Genomic DNA, 14,918 nt, shown 5'->3' with positions numbered 1-14,918 from the left:
TCAAAACATTTTCTTCCAAAGCCTCCAAGAAAAATATTAGTTGGTTTCAGGACATGGAAGAACTGAAAAAGGGTTTTGAAAATCAAGTAATAAAAGTAAAGGGAAAATTCATAAAGAAAATGAGAGTGATGCAAGAAAATCGTGAAAAATGATTCAACAGCTCACTAAGGGAGACCCATAAAATGCTGAAGAAAATAACACCTCTAAAATTAAACTAACCCAAATGGCAAAAGATGTCAAAAATGCCAAGGAGGAGAAGAATGCCTTAAAAAGTAGTGTGAACCAAAGGGGAAAAGAGGTCCAAAAGCTCCTTGAAGAAAATGATTCTTTCAAAATTTAAGTGAAGCAAATGAAACTAATGATTTTATTAGAAATCAAGAAATTTCATGACAAAATCAAAAGAAAGAAGAAATAGTAGACAATTTGAAGTATCTCATTGGAAACACAACTGTCCTAGAAAAGGGACCCAGGAGAGATAATTTAAAAATTGTTGGACTACTTGAAAGCCATGATCAAAAAAGAGTCTAGACATCATTAAAGAAATTATCAAAGTCTTTCTTTTTTTTTTCGTTGTTTATTTTTTATTTTGTAATGTTTAACAATCACTGCCATACAATTGTGATTTTATCCCCCCCACCTACACCCCACTACCCCCCTCCCTCCCCACGACTGCATACAATTCTGTATTCATTCTACATATACTTTCCTATTGAGTATATTTTCACTATAGTCATGCTATGTAGTCAGACTAAGATAAATGAAAGAAATCGTATAACAAATCAGAACATGATACACAAACACATACACATACACAAACATGATCTGCTACAATATGTGAGTGACTTCCATATTTCTCTCTCTGAGTGTGGCAGGAATTTTGCCTTGAGATCCTCCATTGGGATTTTTTTTTTTGGTAAGAAGTTCTTGTGTTATTACAAAAATCTAAGTCTACCAGAAAAAACTCTCACACACTGTGGTTGTTGCTGTGCATAAAGTTCTCCTGGTTCTGCTCCTTTCACTCAGCATCAGGTCATATAAGTCCTTCCAGGCCTCTCTGAAGTCTTCTTGTTCATCATTTCTTATGGCACAATAGTACTCCATTACATTCATATACCATAATTTATTCACAAAGTCTTTCTTTCTCTCGCTTTGGCCTCTTCATGTTGGTGGAGTGCCTGGTAGTGCAGGTTGCAGTGTGAAGATGCCCAAGTCCAAGAACCACACCATGCACAACCAGTCATGGAAACGTCATCAAGAAACCTAGGTCCCAGAGATATGAGTCCCTGAAAGGGGTTGACCCCAAGTTTCTGAGAAACATGAGTTTTGCCAAGAAACACAACAAGAGGGGGCTGAAGAAGATGACGGCCAACAACGTCAAAGCCATCAAGCCTCAGAGGCCATCAAGGCTCTGAGCATCAAGGCCTACAAGGCTAAACTCCTCAGGCCCAAGATCCCCAAGAGCAGTGCCTGGCTTGCAGGCCGCAAGATGGCCACAAAGCGTCCAGGCTCTAGGGTTGGCATTAAACGTCCAGGTCCCAGGATCATGAAGCCTGACTCTAAGGTTGCCAGAACCACTGACCCCAAGGCCACCAAGCCCACTGACCCCAAGATCACCAAGTCTGCCACCAAGGTCAGTTAACCTGATCCCAAGGCTACCATATCTGGCCCCAAGGCTGCCAAGTCCTATCCCAAGGCAGCCAAGGTCACAAAGCCCAGTGATTCTAAGGCTGTTAAGCCTACTGACCCCAAACCTGTCGAGTCCAAACCCAAAGATGCTGGCGCTAAAGCTGCTAGTCCCAAACCTTCAAAATAGATGCTTCAGGACAGAAGGACTTGTTCAACCCTAAACCACTGGTTTTTCCCAACTGGGGTATGATTATTCACTATTTTGTGCAAATAAAGGAAATGGTGAGTCAAAAAAAAAAAAAGAAAGAAAAGAAAAGAAATTATCAAAGAAAACTGCCCTGATGTTCTAGAACCAGAGAGTAAAACAGAAATGTAAAGAATCTGCCAATGACCTCCTGAATGAGATCCCGTAAGGAAAACTCCTAGGAATATTGTAACTAAATTCTAGAATACATAAGTCAAGGAGAAAATATTACTAGCAGTCAGAAAGAAACAATTTGAATATTTTGGAAAAACAGTCAGAATAGCACAAGATTTGGCAACTTCTATATTAAGGGTTTTGAGGTTTGGGGATATGATATTTCAGAGGTCAAAGGAGATACTCACCAAAAGTAAGTATAACACTTCAAAGGAAAAAAAGGAATTTCGATGGAATAGAGCACTACCATGTATTCTTGTTAAAAAGGGCAGTGCTGAATAGACATACTCTCAAAAAAAAGCCTCATGCTCTATTAAAAGGGTCAACATTGAAAGAACTATGTTTAAATGAGCCGTATACAGCATCAATATAAGCTAATCAATAAAAGGAAGGTACCAAACTTGAGAGAGGTTAGTAAAGACTACTTGTAGAAAGTGGAATTTTATCTGAAACTTGAAGAAAGTCAAAGAGTTCAGGAAACATTGATGAGGATAAGTGATATTTAACCAATCAATCTTTTTTTTTTTTTAAATCACCTACTGTGTCCTTGGCACTGTGACATCTGCTGGACCTATCATTTCAAAGAAAGGGGAAACTAGGTGGCAAAATGGATATTTCACATGAAATTATAAAGACATGAATTTCAACTTGCCTCAGACACATACTAGACGTTGGACACTGGGCAAATAATTTAAGCTCTGTTTGTCTCAATTTTCTCAGCTCTAAAGTAGGGATAATAACATCTACCTCCAAGAGTTATTGTCTCAGATGAGTTAATAATTCTAAAGTGCTTAGCCCAGTGCCTGGCATATAATATGCAACACAAATTTTAGCTTGTGATTATGATGATAGTTATGACATTATTTCAAGAAACTTACAATACAATGAGGTAATATGTTTATACATAAGTGTATGGAGAGAAAATATAAAGAAAATTAATTAATTTTAGGGTCAAATGTTCCTAACTGTTGACATATTTGTATAGTAATTAATCATGCTACCTATTTGTCTCAACTTTGTTTTACATACAAATGTAATAAGTATGCCATTTATATCTCTATATTAGTAAGTTTTTTTTTTAAATGAAGGGAACCAAGTTAAGGAAATAATATCTGAGCATGTTAGTAACATTCTAAGAATATTTGAAACATTCTCGGAGGTCATCAATCCAACGACTCCTTTTGTTCCCAGTTATTAAATCTTGTGTAAAACTTATCATATTTCACTTCATATTATCCAAACTAATGTCATAAAAGTGTTTTACTCTAAAATATAGGTATTCTATATCTATAGCATCCTCTTTCATTGACACAGAGCAATTCTACACAAAAGATCAAAATTAGATGTCTTGTTCTGATGAACCACATACGCTAAGAATGGTTCTAAGAGTACAGCTAGTAAATCTTATATCTGAATATGAATCCCTTCTGCAATATACCCAGAAAGCAGTTGTTGAACCACTGTTTTAAGACCTCTAATGAAACAACACCCATAACTTTGAGAAGACTGAATTGTTAGGGAGAGGTTTTTTTTTTTTTTTTATTCACCTCAAATGACTCTCTGATCTCATTAATGTCATTTACAATAAGAGAGATCACAATAAATCTACCTTGTCATTGTTGCTTGTATGCTTCTACAAATAAGCCATAGAGGAGAGATAATTTAATGTGTTTACAATTCTCCCTCACTCTCTTGACATCGTGAGAACATGAGAAGAGCATGTAGGCTATCCAATGTTCATCCCTCACTCTTGCAATGTGATCAGTCCATTTTCCTCTTTGAAAATATGTTTTTCTGGTCCACTTATCCTTCAAAATTTTTCTGTTACAGTCTGTTTACACCAACCACCAGCTATTTCTTCATTACTCCTGTGTGATTTTCAGTTCTTCAGAAATCTTAAGTGTTCCATGAGTCAAGCACCATACATCAAACTTAGATAGACTTCTCTGCAGATTCCAACCAGTGCTCTCAGGTCTGCCTTCTAGGTATAAGAAGGACAAATCTAATTTCCCATCCTTTTAGTCCTTCAAATATTTTAACGCATACATCACTTTTTTTTTCTTCCCATAAATCTTCCCTTCTCCAATCTAAACCTCCCAAATTTCTTCAAGCTGTGTGGGTAAGGAATGTTCTCCTTTTTTCCACCCTTTTCATTTTGATTACATATTGTGCACAAACATGCTTTAACTTGCCTCTAATTTTACTAAAATATAATGCCCAGAACTGAATGTCGTGTTATGGATCTGGCATGACTAGAGCAAAAAATTAGGTAATTCATCCCTCTCATTTTATATACTTTTTTCCCTTGATGCAACTTAATACAACATTTTTTTTGGATTTTTTGTTGTTTAAATATATTTTAATTGCAATACTTACTGGCATCATTACTATATATTTTCCAAATCAAAACAGGCATATAACATAAAGATGAGAATGATATTATTTGTCACTTGTAGAATGCTGTAAGTTTGGCTAATAGATTTGCATGCACACTGATGATTTATTTTCACAAGAATTCTATCAGGACATTATTGTTAATACAAAAGAAATAATCAATATAACATTACAGATTATATATACAACAACCAGCTGGACTTTGTATATTTATAACAATCTATCTGTAAAAAGTTACATGATCAAATGTTGGAAACAATCGCAATTCCACAACCGTTTTTGAGGGGAGGAAGATGTAACCTAATGCTCTTTCTTACTGATAGCATTTCCCTTAAAATTTAAATGCTTCATTCTCAAGTGTCCATCTGCTGCTGATATTTATTTCTATACCCAAATAATGAGTAGTGAAATCATCATATCTCCATGGCAACCAAACGCATTGATATTAAAAGATGATGGTAACTGCAGATAGAATATAAGTATCAGGAATTGTTGAACTGATAAAAAATAATAATCTCTTTTCAAGAAGATTATTTTGGTTCAAAAAAGGAAAATTAGAATAAGGAAAGATTCATTTAAAACTTGGCTGAAGAAAACTTATAATGAATTTCTAAGCTTCACAAATAAAGTATACAGATAGCTCCATTTTTAAAAATGCTCTGGTATTGACATAATAAAAAAAAAATACCATCAATTTTCTAAACAAAATTTTACTGCCAAATGTTGCAATCAAATTGACACTTCACATGGTAAAACGATTATGCAAGAGTCTACTTTATTAAATGTAATTTTAAGTTTATAATAGATCAAGTAGTAAGTCTGAAAACCTGCGATCTAATAAATCAAGATGTGGCAAATATAAAGTAGCTTTTTTCTAACAGGAACTGAAATAAGATGTAGTGAGTGATGTGAGAGTGGTTTATGTGCGCGCGTGTGTGTGTGTTGTTTGTAGAGTAATAACAGGTGAAGAAAGGTAGCTAGATTTGTGACTTCATTGGCTTAGAGAAATCTGAGCTCTACCAGTGCAACTCTACACCTCCTGTATAATTTATAACCTTAGAGAATTCCCCAAGTGTACTTACAGGCTAAGTAACACAGCAGGATGAAATTTCCGGAATTTGCCAGCGTTGGGACTTGAGACCAGATTTCTTGTTCCTGGATTCTGTCTCTCTGTGTCTATGCACTCCACCATACTATATGTTTATATACATATATACACATGCACACATATGTATACATGTACATATGTGTAATTATGTATGTACGTGTGTCTATACAAGTGTGTATATACGTGTATGCATATTTGTGTGTATGTATACATGTGTGTATGTGTATGTACACATACATATACACACATACATATACACACATAAATATATGAATATAACTTAATTCCAAAAAAGTTTCTTTTCCTTTATATGGAATGCAAGCATTAGAGAGAAATTCCCATTCATTCTATATCTAGATAAATATCCGACTTTTCTAATGTTCATTTCTTTTTGAAAATGCAACACTTTGCTTGTATTCTACCAAACTTTCTCTTAGAATCCCTGTCCTTTTCCTTCAAAGACAGTCAACTCATATAAGAAATATGTTTAAAGAAAACAGAAGAAAAAGAAGAAAATATTATTAAAACTTATGAATGCATTAAAAATCATTCTAAAATATATTCTATGTATCATATCCATGGACCAACCACTTCTGCAAGTGAAGGGATGAGAGATTCTTGCTGCTCTTCCTCTTTAGGGACGTGCTTCTTTGTTATAATCTTGCAGTATTTGTGTTTGATTGTTATGTATTTGTTCTTTCTCCGTCTCTTTATGTTGCAATAATTATGTATGTCTATTTTTCTCATCTGTTTCTTATAGCATAATCAACTCTACAGTATAATTTCATTTAATTTCTTCTAAGTCTATACATTTTAATTTTATGTCATTTATTTTTTTAAATTTTATTCATTTATTTATTTTTGATTTCAACATTCATTTTCACAAAATTTTGAGTTCCAGTTTTCTCCTCATCTCTTCTCTCTCCCATCCCATAACACCTTCCATTCTGATTACATCTTCCTTCAATGTGCCCTCAGTTCTGTCATACCCCATACTTTCCTTATCCCCATCTTCTATCTTTTCTTGTACGGTATGATAAATTTTTATATCCCATTACCTGTATTTCTTATTTCCCAGTTACCTGCAGTAACAATTCCCATCATTTGTTTCTAATACTTTGAATTCCAACTTTTAACCGTCCCCCCCTCCCTCCCACCCATCTGCACTGGGAAGGCAAGCAGTTCAATACAGGCTATATATGCGTTGTTTTGAAAAAGACTTCCACAATACTCATGTTTTGTAAGAATAAATATATTGTCCTCCATCCTACCCTGTTCCCCCTTTTTCCTATTTTCTCATTTGACTATGTCCCTTCCAAAAAGTGTTTACTTCTAGTTACTCCCTTCTCCCATTTGCCCTCCCTTCTGTCATCTCCCTCATTCCACTTGTCCACATCTCCCCTAATTTCCTGTAGAGTAAATTAGATTTTCATACCAAATTTAGTGAGCATGTTATTCCCTCGTTAAGACATACTTGAAGAGATTAAGTTTCACCTTGCCTCTTTAACCTCTTCCCTTTTCTCCTCCATTGAAAAAGATTTTTCTTATCTCTCTCATGAGTGATAGTCAGCCCCATTCCATTTCTCCCTTTCTCCTCCCAATATTTTCCTCTCTCACCACTTAATTCAACTTTGTTTAATGGATGTCATCTCTTCTGATTCAACTCAACTGTACTCTCTGTCTATGTGTGTGTTTGTGTGTGTGTATGTGTGTGTGTGTGTGTGTAATCCCTCCACCTACCCAAATACTGAGACAAGTCTCAAAAGTTATAAATATTATCTTTCTATGTAGTAATGTAAGCAGTTCATCTCTAGAAAGTCTTTTGTGTTTTCTCTTTCCTGTTTACCTTTTCATGCCTCTCTTGATTCTTGTGTTTGAAAGTCAAATTTTCTATTCACTTCTGGTCTTTTCATCATGAATACTTGAAAGTTCTCTATATCGTGGAATGACCATTTTTTTCCCTTGAAGTATTAAACTCAGTTTTGCTGGGTAGGTTATCAATTAATTAATTAATTAATTAGTTAATTAATTAATTAATCTCAATTCCTTTGACTTCTGGAATATCCTATTCCAAGCCCTTCAATCCCTTAATGAAGAAGCTCCCAGATCCTGTGTTATCCTGATTTTATTTCCACAATACTAACATTGTTTCTTTCTAGTTGGTTGCAATATTTTCTTCTTGACCTGGAAACTCTGAAATTTCGTCAAAATATTCTTAGAGTTTCTCTTTTTGAGTCTCTTTCAGGAGGTGATCTTTCAATATTTATTTTCCTACTGGTTCTAGAATATCAGGGTAGTTTTCCTTGATACTTTCATGAAAGATAATGTCTAGGCTGTTTTTTGATCATGGTTTTCAGGTATTCCCATAGTTTTTAAATGGTCTCTCCTGGATCTGTTTTCCAGGTCAGTTGATTTCTACTGAGTTATTTCACATTATCTTCTATTTTTTCAATCTTTTGGTTTTGTTTTGTAACTTCTTGGTTTATCGTATAGTCATTAGCTTCCCTGAACTCCACTCTCATTTTTAAAGAATTATTTTGTTCAGTGAGCTTTTGAATCTCCTTTTCCATTTGACTAATTCTGCTTTTTAAAGCATTCTTCTCCTCATTGGCTTTTTGAACCTCTTTTTTCAACTTGAGTTAGTCTACTTTTAATGGTGTTATTTTCCTCAGCATTTTTTGTTTTTAGTTCTCCTTCAGTAAGCTGCTGACTCACTTTTCAAGTTCTTCTATGACCTGAGCTCATTTCATATTCATTTTTAAGGTACTGGAGGCAGAAGCCTTGGCTTCCTCTGAGAATATGCATTGTTCTTCCTCCTGAAAGGATGGAAAGAGATACCTATTCACCAAGAAAGCAACATCTATGGTCTTATTTTTTCCCCCTTTTTTGGCATTTTCCTAGCCAGTTACTTGATTTCTGATTTGTTTGTCAAGAGGAGACTCCTAGTGCTCCTCCTTCCCCCAGGACCATGCTCACAGATGACATTCAGATCAGCTGCTTATTTCCCCCAGGGTCTTTGGTTGGGGGCTGGGCCACCACACAAGGCTGAAGTTCAGATCTCCTGCTCATTTCCCCTAGTGGTTTTAAGCTCAGTTGCTGACACAATGGACCCAGACTGCTTCTGTAGTCATCATAGCTGCCTGCTGCTGCTGCTACTGCTACCTCTGCCACCCCCTGGAGTTCATGCTGGGGGCACCCTGCGTCCCACTTGCTCAACTGGGAAAGATCTCCCACAATGGCCTATGAAACTTTCTTTGTTGCTTGTGGGTTGAGGGATCTGGGACCTTCCCTGCTGGGAATTCTGCCCCAGAGACCTTTTCTGGTCCTGTTCCTTCCTGTGTTGGGAAGTCAGGGCTGGACTCAGCTCAGCTCAGCATCACATGGGACAGACTATTCCTATCAGCCTTCCAGGTTACCTTTGGCTGGAAATTTCTTTCTCACTGTCATTTTGTGGCTTTTGCTGCTCTAGAATTTGTTGAGAGTCATTTTTTTCAAGGTATTTTGTGGGCTGTGCAGGAAGCACTAGAGTATAGGCATCTTTCTACTCCATCATCTTGGCTCCGCCTCTCTTATTTGTCGTTTCTAACAGTACAGTAGTGTTATGTTACATTGCCATCAGTCTTTATTTTTATTTCCCATTTAGTGAGTATCTGTTTTGACTGTTATTACTTGCTAATACAAAAGTGCTACTATATGTTGGAGTGTATGAGGACTTTCTCCCTTTAAATGAGTTACTCTAAATATGTGCTTAGAAGTGGAATCAGTGGATCGGACCATGGATAGTTAAATTATTTGTTCACATTATTCAAATTTTGTTTTCAAAATGGTTCCATTGATATTATTATGCTTGCATTCCAGTCTTAGTAGAAATGCTCCAACGTTAATTATTCTTATCTTTTGCTCTCTTTTCAATTTTCTAGGTATTAAATGAAACAATAGAGTTGTGATGATTTGTATTCCTCTTTTTATTGGTGATTTGATGCATTCATTCATCTGATTATTAAGAGTTTGCTTTTCAGTATTTATATTTTAGGTAATTATTTATTGGGAAATTATGTAGTATACATAAAGACATTCATATATGTTTATAAAGTATAAGTAGAAAAAGTACACATACATATAACACATATATTTGCATGTTTATGCATATAAGTCCATGGGTATGCATACATACACATGCAAATATATACACATGTGTAAACATTTATGATATATATTTGCATGTATGTATATAGGCATTGTAATAGAACTTATGTAACAAACACGTATGTGGGAGGTTTGATATGAATATAAATCTATAAATAAAAATATAAATATATCTCCCCATTTTCCATTATCCTTTTTAACTTAGTTGTATTAACTTTGTTTTTAAAAGATAGTCAGTTTAAATGTAATCAAAAGTATCTCTTTCATATTTGGAAACAGACTCCGTCTTTTGTTTATTTAAGAATAAATATAATGTCCTTTTGCTGTGAAAGTTTTAGATTTATCTCTATTCCATTATTAATGGTATGAACTTAAATATTGCTTTAATGCATCCATTTTGGATTTATTGTGGATTATGGCATTAAATTTAGTTGATACCTAATTTCTGGTACTCAGTTTTTCAATTTCACCATTAGCCTTTATAAAAGAGGGCTCTTTCTTAAATATGTTTATAGAGAGATAAGAGACCAAGGATGAAGGTGAAAAATATATGTGTGTGTGTATTATATATCTCAAACATGGTAAATGAGAATATTTAATTTGATTGATTATAAATGTTTGCAATTAGATTTGTTTTTCATATGTCCTCAATTATGGGAGGGGAATGTTGAGTAGGGAGGGTGAGATGGACAATTTTGGCCAACTAAAGTAACACTTAATAATCACAAATGAAACTACTATTGGGTGTACAAGTTAGAATAAAATGGTAAAATCTAGATGATATATTATGTTCCTTTATATAAATCTCTCTTTTCAGAACAAATTGCATTCTCTTATTAATAATTTAAAAAATATAAAGGAATTATCATAAATTTATGATAAAAAATATTGACAAGCAGCACAATTTAACTGTGCATAACTTTGACATTATTGTCGTCTAATTGACTTGGTTAGTAAGCTCAGAAATAAATAGACTATTCCATTTTAAGGATTTTTTATCAAATAGGACGAGTTGTGAAATATAGTGTATTATATATGTGGGATGCTATCTGAACAAGTATGTATTTTAAGCTACAATTTTTTGCTTTCTCTTGAATTAAGAAATCTTTTCTCTTTTGGCAGTCATATATTGTTACAGAACTCATCTTTTAAATAAATACATTTAGATAGTAAATTTGGAGAAAACGTCTAGTTACTTTTTTGTAGTTTCTCATGAACATTTGATTATTATCAGTAATTACTCAAGTTATTCATGATTTAATCTCAATACTTCTTTGAAACTCATTGTAAATCTTCAATTTGGGCACATAGCCTTTCTGGAATAGCTTAGGCTCTTCACATGTATTTAGTTTCAGAAGTTTCTCTAGCAATTTGAACTGAACTCTACTGTTTTTAAATGTCAAAAAATCTTTACAGTTGCTCATGGCTTTGGGTTTAATGATTTGACTTAAGGATATTTTGCTACTTCCCCCCCTCTCCATTCCATAACTCATTTCTTTAGAATACTCCAAAACTTTCATCATTCATACTCAAGGCATGTTCCTTGATATACAAATTTAACTCTGACTGTGCAGGATTATTTGTTCAGGGGTTCATGGAGGGCAGCAGTGACCTAGAAAAGCTGAAGGGTTTTTACTGACCAGAGTCATATCATTCAAGGATCAATGAGGCTCTGCCAGTACTACCAATGTTATTTTTTTCACATCAAGGATGCCCAGTTGTATACCTCTTAGTGGGGGCAGGAGTAAGGATGGAAACCCCAATGCTGTAGTGAATACAGAAGAGTGCTCATGAAATAGGCTATCAGATGAATGACTAGAGAAGCAGATATAACAGAGCATAACAAATATGAGTTGAAATGACTAGAAATAATCTAGAAAGCAGTGTCCTCAAACAAAGGCAATGCAAAAACAGGGAAAGATAGATGGTCCTTCTGAGTAGCAAAAACTGGAGATGGATTTTCCACTTAAGGGGTTTGAGGAGTATGGAGCCAAGATGACAGAGCAGAAGCAGGGACCTGCCTGAGCTCTTCACCCAAACACCTCAAAATAAGTGTAAAAGTGGCTGAAAGAATACTAAACCAGTAGAGACCACAAAATGAGAGAGTGAAACACATTTCCAGCCCAAGATAATCCAGAAGCCAGCAGGAGGGTTCTATTGCATTGGGCTCAAATCTGAGTGAGGGTCAGCATGGAATGTACCAGCATAGACTGGACTGGAAGAGGCCTGAGGGCATTCAGTCACTGCACAGCAGTTTCCAGATTCCTCAACCCACAAACACCAAAGAGAGGTTCAAAAGTCAGTGTGAAAGCTCTCTCAAGTGAGTAAGAGAGGAACGTGGTCCAACTCTAACCCCAGCTCTAGGGAAGTTAAAGCCTCTTCTGCAGTGGTAAGCTTCTTCTGGAGCTGTGAGGAAATCAATTAGCTGATCTGGGTCCAGTCCTGAGAGGTGGTCCTGGGGCAAGGAAGAGCACTAGCATGGTGGAACTGATAGGGCTGTCGAGAGGGAGTCCTTCTCCCAGACCCAGGGTAGAAAAGAGATCCTGTGATTGATCATGGAGAAGAGTGTAGAGCAGGAGAAGATTAAATGCCTCTTCTTCGATCAATACACTTTGGAGGAGCTGAAAACTTACAAGTCCCTGGAGATATTTCTGAAAGCAGCTGTGCAAAATCCCTGAAACTTCGAGCAGTACACCCTCCACTTAAAAAAGAAATCAAAGATCAAGCAATTGTCTGGTAAAAAGAACAAAAGGGGAAAAATAAGACTATGGAAGGTTACTTTCTTGATGAAAAGGTGTTTTCTTCCAAAGAGGAACTTCAAAGCATACAACCAAAGGAAAATCAAAGCATACAAGTGGAGGAAGAAACAAACGTCAAGACCTACATCCAAAGCCTCCAAGAAAAATGTGAAATGGTCTCAGGCCATAGAAGAGGTCAGAAAGGATTTTGAAAATCAAGTAAAAGAAGTAGAGGAAAAATTGGGAGGAGAAATGAGAGTGATGCAAGAAAATCATGAAAAATGAGTGAACAGCTGGCTGAAGGAAACCCAAAAAACTGCTGAAGAAAAAATCACCTCTAAAATTGGACTAACACAAATGGCAGAAGAGGTTAAAAAAGTCAATCAGGAGAAGAAAACCTCAAAAATAAGAGTTAGTCAAATGGAAAATGAGGTCCAAAAGTTCTCTGAGGAAAATAATTACTCGAAAATTTGAATGATTTCTGAAAAATCAAGAAATTGTACAACAAAGCCAAAAGAATGAAAAAAAAATACAAGACAATGTGAACTATCTCACGAGAAAAAGAACTGACCTAGAAAAATACATTCAGGAGAAGTAATTTAAAATTTTTTCTTCCTGAAAATCATGATCAAAAAAGAATTAGACATCATCTTTCTTTTTTATTTATTAATTTATTTAACTTCTAACATTCATTTTCACAAAAATTTGGGTTCCACATTTTCTCCCCTTTTGTTCCCTCCCCCCCAAAACACTGAGCGTTCTAATTGCCCCTGTCTGCCAGTCTGCCCTCCCTCCCTCCCCACCCCTTCCTTTTGGAAGGCAAGGAATTCAATATAGGCCACATCAGTGTAGTTTTGCAAATGACTTCCATAATGGTAGTGTTGTGTAAGACTTAATTATATTTCCCTCCATCCTATCCTGTCCCCCATTACTTCTGTTCTCTCTTTTGATCCTGACCCTCCCCATGAGTGTTGACATCAAATTGCTCCCTCCTCCTTGTGCCCTCCCTTCCATCATACCCCAGACCCTGCTTGTACCCTTATCTCCCACTTTCCTGTATTGTAAGATAGGTTTTCATACCAAAATGACTGTGCATTTTATTCCTTTCTTTAGTGGAATGTAATGAGAGTAAACTTCATGTTTTTCTCTCACCTCCTCTCTTTTTCCCTTCACTAAAAAGTCTTTTGCTTGCCTCTTTTATGAGAGATAATTTGGCCCATTCCATTTCTCCCTTTCTCCTCCCAATATATTTGTCTCTCACTGCTTGATTTCATTTTTTTAAGATATGATCCCCTCCTCTTCAGTTCACTCTGTGCACTCTGTCTCTATGTGTGTGTGCGTGTGCGTGTGCATGTATGTGTGTGTTTTATCCCACCCTGTACCCAGATGCTGAATAGTTTCAAGTGTTACAAATATTGTCTTTCCGTGTAAAAATGTAAACAGTTCAACTTTTGTAAAGTCCCTTATGACTTCTCTTTGCTATTTACTTTTTCATGCTTCTCTTCATTCTTGTGTTTGAAAGTCAAATTTTCTTTTCAGCTCTGGTCTTTTCATCAAGAATGCTTGAAAGTCCTCTATTTCATTGAAAGACCAATTTTCCCCCTGAAGTATTATATTCAGTTTTGCTGGGTAGGTGATTCCTGGTTTTAGTTCTAGTTCCTTTGAGTTCTGGAATATCCTATTCCACACCCTTCGATCCCTTAATGTGGAAGCTGCTAGATGTTGTGTTATCCTGATTGTATTTCCACAATACTTGAATTGCTTCTTTCTAGCTGCTTGCAATATGTTCTCCTTGACCTGGGAACTCTGGAATTTGGCCACAATGTTCCTAGGAGTTTCTCTTTTTGGATCTCTTTCAGGCAGTGATCTGTGGATTCCTTGAATACTTATTTTACCTTCTGGTTCTAGAATCTCAGGGCAGTTTTCTTTGATAATTTCATGAAAGATGATGTCTAGGCTCTTTTTTTGATCCTGGCTTTCAGGCAGGCCCATAATTTTTAAATTGTCTCTCCTGGATCTATTCTCCAGGTCAGTTGTTTTTCCAATGAGATATTTCACATTATCTTCCATTTTTTCATTCTTTTGCTTTTGTTTTGTGATTTCTTGGTTTCTCATAAAGTCATTATCCTCCATCTGTTTCATTCTAATTTTGAAAGTATTATTTTCTTCAGTGAGCTTTTGAATCTCCTTTTCCATTTGGCTAATTCTGGTTTTGAAAGCATTCTTCTCCTCATTGGCTTCTTGAACCTCTTTTGCCAATTTAATTAGCCTATTTTTCAAGGTGTTATTTTCTTCAGCATTTGTTTGGGTCTCCTTTAGCAGGGAGCTGATCTGCTGTTCATGCTTTGACTGCATGTCTCTCATTTCTCTTCCCAGCTTTTCTTCCACCTCTCTAAGTTGATTTTCTATGAGCTCTTCTATGGCCTGAGCTCATTGAGTGGGCTGGGATATAGAGGCCTTGACTTCTATGCCTTTGCCTGATGGTAAG

General features: G+C 35.8%; 1 pseudogene; it reads left to right on the top strand.

The window, feature by feature from the left end:
* The first annotated feature begins 1,201 nt into the window (after positions 1-1,201).
* LOC140523693 (large ribosomal subunit protein eL29 pseudogene) lies at positions 1,202-1,824 on the top strand (annotated as a pseudogene).
* Positions 1,825-14,918: the final 13,094 nt, after the last annotated feature.

This window comes from Notamacropus eugenii, chromosome 2 (genome assembly GCF_028372415.1).
Source record: "Notamacropus eugenii isolate mMacEug1 chromosome 2, mMacEug1.pri_v2, whole genome shotgun sequence".
NCBI lineage: Eukaryota > Metazoa > Chordata > Mammalia > Diprotodontia > Macropodidae > Notamacropus > Notamacropus eugenii.
The sequence above is the reverse complement of the archived record's forward strand: the minus strand, read 5'-3'. Positions and strand labels throughout refer to the sequence as shown.